Source organism: Lutra lutra, chromosome 4, assembly GCF_902655055.1.
Source record: "Lutra lutra chromosome 4, mLutLut1.2, whole genome shotgun sequence".
Taxonomy (NCBI): domain Eukaryota; kingdom Metazoa; phylum Chordata; class Mammalia; order Carnivora; family Mustelidae; genus Lutra; species Lutra lutra.
In genome coordinates this window covers 93,146,136-93,158,783 of record NC_062281.1, presented here as the reverse complement: position 1 = coordinate 93,158,783, position 12,648 = coordinate 93,146,136, and positions in this window count along the sequence as shown.

Here is a 12,648-nt window from a genome sequence, read left to right as displayed (position 1 = left end):
GGAGAGCGGCGGAATTCCAGAGGAGAAGAAAGCAAAGCACGGAACTCATGGCTTTCTCCCCATGATTTTTTAGCCTTGCAGTTAATTTAATTTTTTTTTCTTTTTCAATTTTTTTTCTTTTTCTCTTCTTCTGCTGAATTTTTTTTAACTCTTACCGTTTTCTTTTTTTAACGTTTTTTAAATAGTTTATCTAATATATATATTTTTTTCCTCTTTTTATATTTTTTCTTTATCGGCTTTCTTTTTTTTTTAATAGTTTCTTTCTTTTTTTTTTTTTTTCTTTCTTTCTGAACTCCTTTTTATCCCCTTTCTCCCCCCTCACAATTCGGGATCTCTTCTGATTTGGCTAAAGCATATTTTCCTGGGGTTGTTGCCACCCTTTTAGTATTTTACTTGCTCCTTCATAAACTCTTATCTGGACAAAATGACAAGGCGGAAAAATTCACAACAAAAAAAAGAACAAGAGGCAGTACCAAAGGCTAGGGACCTAATCAATACAGACATTGGTAATATGTCAGATATAGAGTTCAGAATGATGATTCTCAAGGTTCTAGCCGGGCTTGAAAAAGGCATGGAAGATATTAAAGCAACCCTCTCAGGAGATATAAGAGCCCTTTCTGGAGAAATAAAAGAACTAAAATCTAACCAAGTTGAAATCAAAAAAGCTATTAATGAGGTGCAATCAAAAATGGAGGCTCTCACTGCTAGGATAAATGAGGCAGAAGAAAGAATTATCAATATAGAAGACCAAATGACAGAGAATAAAGAAGCTGAGCAAAAGAGGGACAAACAGCTACTGGACCACGAGGGGAGAATTCGAGAGATAAGTGACACCATAAGATGAAACAACATTAGAATAATTGGGATTCCAGAAGAAGAGGAAACAGAGAGGGGAGCAGAAGGTATATTGGAGAGAATTATTGGAGAGAATTTCCCCAATATGGCAAAGGGAACAAGCATCAAAATCCAGGAGGTTCAGAGAACCCCCCTCAAAATCAATAAGAATAGGTACACACCCCATCACCTAATAGTAAAATTTACAAGTCTTAGTGACAAAGAAAAGATTCTGAAAGCAGCCCGGGAAAAGAAGTCTGTAACGTACAATGGTAAAAATATTAGATTGGCAGCAGACTTATCTACAGGGACCTGGCAGGCCAGAAAGAGCTGGCATGATATATTCAGAGTACTAAATGAGAAAAACATGCAGCCAAGAATATTATATCCAGCTAGGCTATCATTGAAAATAGAAGGAGAGATTAAAAGCTTCCAGGACAAACAAAAACTGAAAGAATTTGCAAATACCAAACCAGTTCTACAGGAAATATTGAAAGGGGTCCTCTAAGCAAAGAGAGACCCTAAAAGTAGTAGATCAGAAAGAAACAGAGACAATATACAATAACAGTCACCTTACAGGCAATACAATGGCACTAAATTCATATCTCTCAATACTTACCGTGAATGTTAATGGGCTAAATGCCCCAATCAAAAGACACAGGGTATCAGAATGGATAAAAAAACAAAACCCATCTATATGTTGCCTACAAGAAACTCATCTTAAACCCGAAGACACCTCCAGGTTTAAAGTGAGGGGGTGGAAAAGAATTTACCATGCTAATGGACATCAGAAGAAAGCAGGAGTGGCAATCCTTATATCAGATCAATTAGATTTTAAGCCAAAGACTATAGTAAGAGATGAGGAAGGACACTATATCATACTCAAAGGAACTGTCCAACAAGAAGATCTAACAATTTTAAATATCTATGCCCCTAACGTGGGAGCAGCCAACTATATAAACCAATTAATAACAAAATCAAAGAAACACATCGACAAGAATACAATAATAGTAGGGGATTTTAACACTCCCCTCACTGAAATGGACAGATCATCCAAGCAAAAGATCAACAAGGAAATCAAGGCCTTAAATGACACACTGGACCAGATGGACATCACAGATATATTCAGAACATTTCATCCCAAAGCAACAGAATACACATTCTTCTCTAGTGCACATGGAACATTCTCCAGAATAGATCACATTCTTGGTCCTAAATCAAGTCTCAACCGGTATCAAAAGATTGGGATCATTCCCTGCATATTTTCAGACCACAATGCTCTAAAGCTAGAACTCAATCACAAGAGGAAATTTGGAAAGAACCCAAATACATGGAGACTAAACAGCATCCTTCTAAAGAATGAATGGGTCAACCAGGAAATCAAAGAAGAATTGAAAAAATTTATGGAAACAAATGATAATGAAAACACAACGGTTCAGAATCTGTGGGACACAACAAAGGCAGTCCTGAGAGGAAAATATATAGCGGTACAAGCCTTTCTCAAGAAACAAGAAAGGTCTCAGGTACACAACCTAACCCTACACCTAAAGGAGCTGGAGAAAGAACAAGAAAGAAACCCTAAACCCAGCAGGAGAAGAGAAATCATAAAGATCAGAGCAGAAATCAATGAAATAGAAACCAAAAAAACAATAGAACAAATCAACGAAACTAGGAGCTGGTTCTTTGAAAGAATTAATAAGATCGATAAACCCCTGGCCAGACTTATCAAAAAGAAAAGAGAGAGGACCCAAATAAATAAAATCATGAATGAAAGAGGAGAGATCACAACGAACACCAAAGAAATACAGACAATTATAAGAACATACTATGAGCAACTCTACGCCAACAAATTTGACAATCTGGAAGAAATGGATGCATTCCTAGAGACATATAAACTACCACAACTGAACCAGGAAGAAATAGAAAGCCTCAACAGACCCATAACCAGTAAGGAGATTGAAACAGTCATCAAAAATCTCCAAACAAACAAAAGCCCAGGGCCAGACGGCTTCCCGGGGGAATTCTACCAAACATTTAAAGAAGAACTAATTCCTATTCTCCTGAAACTGTTCCAAAAAATAGCAATAGAAGGAAAACTTCCAAACTCATTTTATGAGGCCAGCATCACCTTGATCCCAAAACCAGACAAGGATCCCAACAAAAAAGAGAACTACAGACCAATATCCTTGATGAACACAGATGCAAAAATTCTCGCCAAAATACTAGCCAATAGGATTCAACAGTACGTTAAAAGGATTATTCACCACGACCAAGTGGGATTTATTCCAGGGCTGCAAGGCTGGTTCAACATCCGCAAATCAATCAATGTGATACAACACATTAATAAAAGAAAGAACAAGAACCATATGATACTCTCCATAGATGCTGAAAAAGCATTTGACAAAGTACAGCATCCCTTCCTGATCAAAACTCTTCAAAGTGTAGGGATAGAGGGCACATACCTCAATATTATCAAAGCCATCTATGAAAAACCCACTGCAAATATCATTCTCAATGGAGAAAAACTGAAAGCTTTTCCGCTAAGGTCAGGAACACGGCAGGGATGTCCGTTATCACCACTGCTATTCAACATAGTACTAGAAGTCCTAGCCTCAGCAATCAGACAACAAAAGGAAATTAAAGGCATCCAAATCGGCAAAGAAGAAGTCAAACTATCACTCTTTGCAGATGATATGATACTCTATGTGGAAAACCCAAAAGATTCCACTCCAAAACTGCTAGAACTTGTACAGGAATTCAGTAAAGTGTCAGGATATAAAATCAATGCACAGAAATCAGTTGCATTTCTCTACACCAACAACAAGACAGAAGAAAGAGAAATTAAGGAGTCCATCCCATTTACAATTGCACCCAAAACTATAAGATACCTAGGAATAAACCTAACCAAAGAGACTAAGAATCTATACTCAGAAAACTATAAAGTACTCATGAAAGAAATTGAGGAAGACACAAAGAAATGGAAAAATGTTCCATGCTCCTGGATTGGAAGAATAAATATTGTGAAAATGTCTATGCTACCTAAAGCAATCTACACATTTAATGCAATTCCTATCAAAGTACCATCCATTTTTTTCAAAGAAATGGAACAAATAATCCTAAAATTTATATGGAACCAGAAAAGACCTCGAATAGCCAAAGCAACATTGAAAAAGAAAGCCAAAGTTGGTGGCATCACAATTCCGGACTTCAAGCTCTATTACAAAGCTGTCATCATCAAGACAGCATGGTACTGGCACAAAAACAGACACATAGATCAATGGAACAGAATAGAGAGCCCAGAAATGGACCATCAACTCTATGGTTAACTCATCTTCGACAAAGCAGGAAAGAATGTCCAATGGAACAAAGACAGCCTCTTCAATAAATGGTGTTGGGAAAATTGGACAGCCACATGCAGAAAAATGAAATTGGATCATTTCCTTACACCACACACGAAAATAGACTCAAAATGGATGAAGGATCTCAATGTGAGAAAGGAATCCATCAAAATCCTCGAGGAGAATGCAGGCAGCAACCTCTTCGACGTCAGCCGCAGCAACATCTTCCTAGGAACATCACCAAAGGCAAGGGAAGCAAGGGCAAAAATGAACTATTGGGATTTTATCAAGATCAAAAGCTTTTGCACAGCAAAGGAAACAGTGAACAAAACCAAAAGACAACTGACAGAATGGGAGAAGATATTTGCAAATGACATATCAGATAAAGGGCTAGTGTCCAAAATCTATAAAGAACTTAGCAAACTCAACACCCAAAGAACAAATAATCCAATCAAGAAATGGGCAGAGGACATGAACAGACATTTCTGCAAAGAAGACATCCAGATGGCCAACAGACACATGAAAAAGTGCTCCATATCACTCGGCATCAGGGAAATACAAATCAAAACCACCATGAGATATCACCTCACACCAGTCAGAATGGCTAAAATTAACAAGTCAGGAAATGACAGATGCTGGCGAGGATGCGGAGAAAGGGGCACCCTCCTACACTGTTGGTGGGAATGCAAGCTGGTGCAACCACTCTGGAAAACAGCATGGAGGTTCCTCAAAATGTTGAAAAGAGAACTACCTTATGACCCTGCAATTGCACTGCTGGGTATTTACCCTAAAGATACAAACATAGTGATCCAAAGGGGCACATGCACCCGAATGTTTATAGCAGCAATGTCTACAATAGCCAAACTATGGAAAGAACCTAGATGTCCATCTACAGACGAATGGATAAAGAAGATGTGGTATATATACACAATGGAATACTATGCAGCCATCAAAAGAAATGAAATCTTGCCATTTGCGACGACGTGGATGGAACTAGAGGGTATCATGCTTAGCGAAATAAGTCAATCGGAGAAAGACAACTATCATATGATCTCCCTGATATGAGGGAGAGGAGATGCAGCATGGGGTCTTAAGGGGGTAGGAGAAGAATAAATGAAACAAGATGGGATTGGGAGGGAGACAAACCATAAGTGGCTCTTAATCTCACAAAACAAACTTAGGGTTGATGGGGGGAGGGGGGTTGGGAGAAGGGGGGTGGGGTTATGAATATTGGGGAGGGTATGTGCTATGGTGAGTGCTGTGAAGTGTGTAAACCTGGCGATTTGCAGACCTGTACCCCTGGGGATAAAAATATATGTTTATAAAAAATAAAATTTAAAAAAAAATGGCAGGAAAAAAAAAGACATGCTAATAAATATCTTTTTGCTAACATTCATATGGAATGCTATTTAATTTGGGGGGAATGGCCAAAACACCTCTTTGAATAGTACACATTGTGTTTATGCACTGGTTCAAAGGAGGAAGGAGGAGAGCTCTGCCAGTGTGTTTATAGTGAGGGAAGATTAACCATTGTCCTTTATGTTCCTGCATTTTGGTTTACTTAGCTGTGTATATAGTGTATATACTAGACAAATGAGTTCTAATTTTCAACATCTAGTCTTTCTAGATCTTAAAGAGGTTGGCAGTGTATGACAAATTAGTAAAATTAGCATATTCTGTACACATAGCATTGAAATTCATATTTCTATATGAATTTCTATAACTGACTTTTGGCTATGAAGTTGTTCAACCACCTTTAAACATTACACTTGCCTGTACTTGTCTACTGGATTTGTGGTGGAGAGAAGAAAGTGAGGGAGAGAATAGTTTAGTCCAAAATAATGGTCGTATTTAAAAGATATCTCCGATTATATCCATTGTTAGGTGTGTGCAATTTTATTTTAACAGTGCTGTTGTGTACATAGTGGACAAGTACTTATATGAAATATCTAGTCTTTCAGTTATTTAGAAATGCTTGATGTATTTAAAAGTAGGGTAATGCTTCCTATAAATAGCTTTTAAAAACTGATGGGAAATATTATCTTTGGAAGTGGAATTTCTAAGCCACCTCTCTGAACAGTATACTTGTTCCTTGGTTTGAGGGAAGAGGGAGGGACGAAATTGCAAAAGATGCTTGGCTAGTGTGTACTAGGAAATTTCAGCTTATCCATTGCCCTGTATGTCACGTGCATTTAACTTGATTGTATATTTCTTACACAGAAATATACAGAATATACAGAAATATATAGAAATAAAAATAAATTTCTATATATACTAGACAAGTAGGTCCTAATTTTATAATATCTAGTCTCTAGATATGAAAGAGGTAGCCAACATATGACAAAAGTAGAGTTAGTAAACTAACACATTTTGCACACTTTGTGTTAAAATTCATCGAAAGGCTGCCTTCTGAAAAGGACTTGAAGAGATGACATTGTAGTCACATCTAAGTGACACGTGCCTATTTGCACTCACCTGCTGGGTTGCCAGTAGAGAGGAGTTGTGAGAAATGAAGGGTTCTAGACTGGAATGTTCCCATGCAGAAGACACTTTCAGATATGACCCATTGTTTCATGTGTGTAGTTGATTCAACACTACTGTATATAGAGTGGACAAACTTAAGTCCTTATTTGAAACATCTAGCCTTTCTAGATGTTTAGAAGTGCACAAAGTATGTTAAAAGTAGAGGTAGTAAAATAACACATTTTGGGGGCACCTGGGTGGCTCAGTGGGTTAAGCCTCTGCCTTCGGCTCAGGTCATGATCTCAGGGTCCTGGGATCGAGCCCCACATCGGGCTCTTTGCTCAGCAGGGAACCTGCTTCCCCCTCTCTCTCTGCCTGCCTCTCTGCTTACTTGTGATCTCTCTCTCTCTCTCTCTCTCTGTCAAATAAATAAAATCTTTTTAAAAAAATATCACATTTTGTAGATAATCCTTTTGTTAAAATTCATATGAAATATTGTTGTCTTGAAAATGGAATGATCCAAGTGATCAAACCACCTCTCAGAGCAGTACACATTCTATATTTGTGCTGGTTCAGGGAGGAAGGAGAAGAAAGAGCAAAGGAATTTATACCAGTATGTTTATAGTTAGGGAGGATTAACCATTGTCCTGTATGTCTGCATTTTGTTTTACTTAGCTGTGTATGTAGTGTATATAAAGGACAAGTGAATCCTAATTTACAACATCTAGTCTTTCTAGATGTTAAAGAGGTTGCCAGTGTATGAAAAAAGTAGTTAGTAAACAAATGCATTGTGTATGCTTTGTGTTTAAGTTCATAGGAGAGACTATTCTGAAAACAACTAGAGGAAGTGAAATTGTTAAAATCCCCTCTAAGCATTACAGATGCTTATACTTCCCACTAGGTTGATAGAGATGAGAAGAGGAAGGGTTCTAAGCCAGAATATTCTTTCAGTGCTACTATGTATGTAGTGAGCAAATTTTAAATAAATCCTTACTTGAAACATCTAGTCTTCTGGATGTTTGAAAGTGAACATGTTAGAAGTAGAGTTGCAACACCCTTTATTGTTAATTTATGGGAATGTTTGTATTTTGGGAATGGAGTTGTTAAACTTGATGTCTTGGAGAGTATACTGACTTTTCACTGCGTTCACTAGGGGATGGGGATTGGGGCAGGGAAGGAAGCGAGGAGAAAATGGTTCTGTGCCCATGAGTCTTCAAAGTTCTGTATGTGCATTTTAGTTAACATTGCTGTATGTCAAAGGATAAACAAGTCATAATACCCAAAGTATATTAAAAGTAGAGGTAGTAAATATTCCCTTTATGAATGCCCTTTTGTTAGTTTTTAGGAAGGACTGTTCTGGGATTGTCTGTCAATCACCTCTTAGAGCCAGATGTAGTCCTAGACTTGGTCATTAAAATGGTGGAGGGAGCAGAGGAGGGGTGAAAGGAAGGGCTTTTTCCTAGTTGTCTCCACATAGAGAAAACCATTTTAGGTTATAACCATAGATCTGTGTGTGCATTGTTATGAAGTACCTGTGTTTGTTGTGGGCCAGTTTCATTATTTTGTAACACCTAAACTTCTTGGATGTCCTGAGGTGACAATGTATGATAAAACGTACAGTGAATCAACACATTTATAAGTTTCTTTTTGTTATTGTTGATAGGAAAGAAACATCTTGGACACAGAATTGTTATGCTGTCTTTGAAATGTCAGGACTCACTACGTTGGTAGCAGAGGGGCAGAAGGAAGTATAGAGGGAGAGATGTATGCGGATGTGTTCATTCTTCTATTGTAATAACCGTTATTGTGTGTGCATCTCTTTCAATGGAAACATAATAGTCTAGACTGGATAATGAATTCTTTTAGAAGCATTATACATTGTGTACTCTTACTTAGGTCTGTTTTAATTGCACATTAAGGGAATGCAATGTTTTAATTGTAACCCTGCCAGTATCTTTATCTAGAGGCCTGTTGCCATTTTTGTCTTTTCTGAATTTTTTGTCACCAAGAAAGGCAGGATTACATTTTTTTCTTTCAGATGGAGTTGGCATGGTGTATTCTTGGTTATCAAAATACTCGTAGTTTGCGGGCTTTGAAATGGTAAGTATTCAGGGTGTATAAAAAAGCATGATACAGGGGCGCCTGGGTGGCTCAGTGGGTTAAGCCTCTGCCTTCGGCTCAGGTCATGATCCCAGGGTCCTGGAATTGAGACCCGCCTCAGGCTCTCTGCTCAGCAGGGAGCCTGTTTCCCCTTCTCTCTCTGCCTGCTGCTCTGACTACTTCTGATCTCTCTCTCTCTGTCAAAAAAGCATGATACATAGCTATGATCTTAATTACATTAAAATGCTTGCTTTTGTAGATACACACATGGGACCTAGAAGTCAAACTGTAAACTGCTTGTGATTATGGGTGACTTTGTTCTTTGCTTCTTGTATTTTTCAATTTCCTTTTGTGCACATGTTAACTTTTAAAAAAAATTTTAAAACCTAAAAAAAGTTTGTTTTCTTTCTTTCTTTTGCTTACTTTCTTTTATTTGCTTGTGTGAAAGATCAAAGTTTATTTCTTTGAAAAATGGTTTGCTTTCTATTTAGCCCATCTGGTGTCATAAGAAAACTCACTTTGGGGCTTCTGGGTGGCTCAGTGGGTTAAAGCCTCTGGCTTTGGCTCAAGTCATGATCTCAGGGTCCTGGGATTGAGCCCCGCATCAAACTCTGTGCTCAGCAGGGCGTTTGCTAACATTATTAATTTCATAATTAAAATTTCAAAAACAGATATGTATACAGTACATTGATTTGTTTTTTTCATATTTAATATACAACAATGGGTATATACATGGCACAAAAAAATGAGGGATCATAATTGAAAGCTGGAGTCCTAGCCCAGTCCCATACTACTTCTCACAAATCTGTTACCTCCTTATCACTGAGTATCATGGTCTGTGTTCTTTATTTATCTTTAGAAATTTTCTCATGACTTACAGCTAGGATGGCTAAGAGTGCAGATCAAATTCACCATCCTGTCACTACTCGTATCATTTTAAATTTTTTACTTCTGGGAAACTTAAAAGATATGTTGCAACTTCTATTTTTTTTTCCCTAACTGGTTAACATGCTGCCTCTTGATTTGCCTCTCAGATGAAGACAATTCCTCCATCTATAATTCTTTCTCCTTCCCATCAATCCTTTTCTGGCAGCTATAATCTTTATTTTCATGTTGCCTAGGTTGACTAAAATTTACACTGCTGAATATTGACATTTCCAGTCAAGATGAAAAACAATAAATGTTAAAATTCTATGACGTAGAACCATGGTACTTGCATAGGCAGCAGTATCCCGATCTATGGGTCAGTGTCCTAGCTCTGAGCTACTCAAGAATGGAACTCACATGTTCCTGAAATGGATTCTCTCTTCTTACTCATCATCAAGGTCTCAAAGGTGTGATTTGTTACAGTTAGTTTATACTCAAATCAGGTTTTATTTTTCCAGATTTTCTATTTCACCTTTATGCCATCCTTATTGACTGAAGTAAAGAGAGCTTTCTTTAGCGTGGACTATTTGTTCCATACATACTTTTTGGTATCTAATTGGTTCCTTTTCTTCAAGACTATTTTTCCTTTAGATGTCACACAACTTATGTTCTTATTTTAATGTTGTATTTCAAGGTCTCCTTAGTGCACATATCAAGTTATCATTTCCATTTTGCTGGAACTCTAGTTGAACTTCACTGTTGTGGGTATAGCCTTCCCTTATTTTACCTTTCACTTATATTGTTCTTATTAATATGTTCAGACAACATCCTTAAAAAGAAACGAAGATAGAGTAAGAGGCAGGCAGGCAGGAAGATATACAGAGCGTGGAAGACACAGGAGGAGAGACAACATAGGAGGTAAAATTTCTGTCTGGTGGTCTTAGGAGACAGAGAATTTTAGGTTTGAATCATATTTTACAATCAAAATGTTAAAGATGCACCACAATTTTATTTGTAGACTCCACTCTGATGAAAATTTGATGCAGTTCTCCTGAACTTTCTCTCTAGAAACTTAATGTTCTGCATTTCAAATTTATGTATCAAGGGGAAGGTTTAATTAGTTATATTTTCCACCCATTCTTAAGGGCACTAGGCAGTCCTTTTATTGTGAAATTTGTGGGGTGTTTTTCCCCCTCAGCTTTTCTAAATGACTTCTCTGCCTGCTGTAGGTATTTGTCCTTCTCCTTCTTTTCCCCTTTTCTCCACAGCTCAAATCCATGCCATTCATATATGGACACTATTGGAATGCTGCATTAGGCTGTTTTTCTCTCAAAATCAATCTCTCTTAGTCTTCTTAACTCTGAATAAAATTTCCTTTTTTTCATTTTTTAATATTTTAAAATTTTTAATTTACATAATGAGTATACAATTTTTAAACTCTCTTCCCCACCCCATCCTACTTTTTTTGTAGTTCATTTTGTATAATATTCTGGCATTATATAACAAATACATTCTTGAGTCATTCTGAAAATATGAATTTGAAATGTTTAAATATTCTCTTGAAGCCTGCAATTCTAATTGTTTTCATTCCTTTCATGCTATTAGTTCTTCTTGGTCATTCCTTACCCTGCTGCTGATTTGCATCATGCGTGTAGCAATAGGAAGATAATTTAGATTCTGGAACCAGCATCTACCATAGGATCTCTAATTCTTTCAGGAATTGTGATAAATTTCTGTTGAGGTGTGTAGTTCTCCACTGACCTGAGTAAAGTCTGTCCTCTGGTTAATCTCTGTCCTCAGTGGAATCTAAAATAGCCAGATACAGGATATGGGACCAAGAGTATGAGTGAAGAGGTGTCACCTATACCACTTGTTCCACATATGGACTTCCTAGAAACCACTCTCAATCCCTGCTCCCCACCCCCCCACCCCCGCCACCAACCTTTCTGCCTGTCTTGCTTTTTCCAGAGCTGGATCCAGAAGCCTTTCCAGATGACCTGCCTGGCCACTTCCTCCTCTGCTTCATCAGTAAAGAAGTGCCCACCATCTCTTATTCTCCCATAAATAGATTTAATTCTGTTACCCACTGTGCTTCCCATCTCCAGGAGACTCCTACATCCCCAGGTTTCTTGGCTGTGGCAAGTACATTTAATGACCCTCATTTCTAAGTGGGTCTAAAGATGGACTCATGTTGATACATGGGCTCAGATCCCTCTTCAACAATTACCTTTGTTCCTATTTTATCCATTCCTCTCTGGAATTTTCATTTTCTATTTTTTGATGAAACATTATTTTGAAGCTACTGCCTATTTAGAAATAGCAAAATAATTTTCAATTAAATAATGTCTTTAAAAAATGTATTACTTGTTCTGTCACCATTTCTTCTTAAATCTCTTGTTTCCATTCTAGGCTTAGTTTTGTCTTGGCATAAACCATGTGTAATACATTCTACCATAGTCTACTAGTAGTAAACATTCTTGTGTGTTCTTTTGGCTGGATATGCTCTTTTTATCCTTAGTCTTGAATGATACCTTAGTGGCATATGAACACCTAAATTGTTATCACTGAGCACATGGGAAATGTTCTCTAGGGTCTGGTCTGTATTGTAAACGTGAATCCTGACACTGATCTAAATTTTAGTCATGTTATGTTTAGAATTACTACCTTTCTCTCTGCTTTAATATGCTTTGCTTTAATTTTCTCCTTTTTTTACTATAATGTACTCATATAAGGAGTTCTTACTTATGTGTGTGTGTACATGCATGTGTGTATGGAGAGAGAGATCCATGTATCTCCCTTTCTATATATTTATGGAGAGAATAACTTAAGCTTCCTTAGTGTGAAGATTAATATTTTTCAAAAGCTCTAGAAAATTATTATTTTAATGCTGGCTCTTGAAAATTTCTTATTTCATTTTGTTTAATTTATACTATAATTTTCCATTCTATTTTGGTGTCACTTATCCCATTTTTTTCCTATTTTTGTATTCTTTTAGAAATGATAGTTATTAGATGTGATGGAACCACGAGCTAATTATACAGTGGTA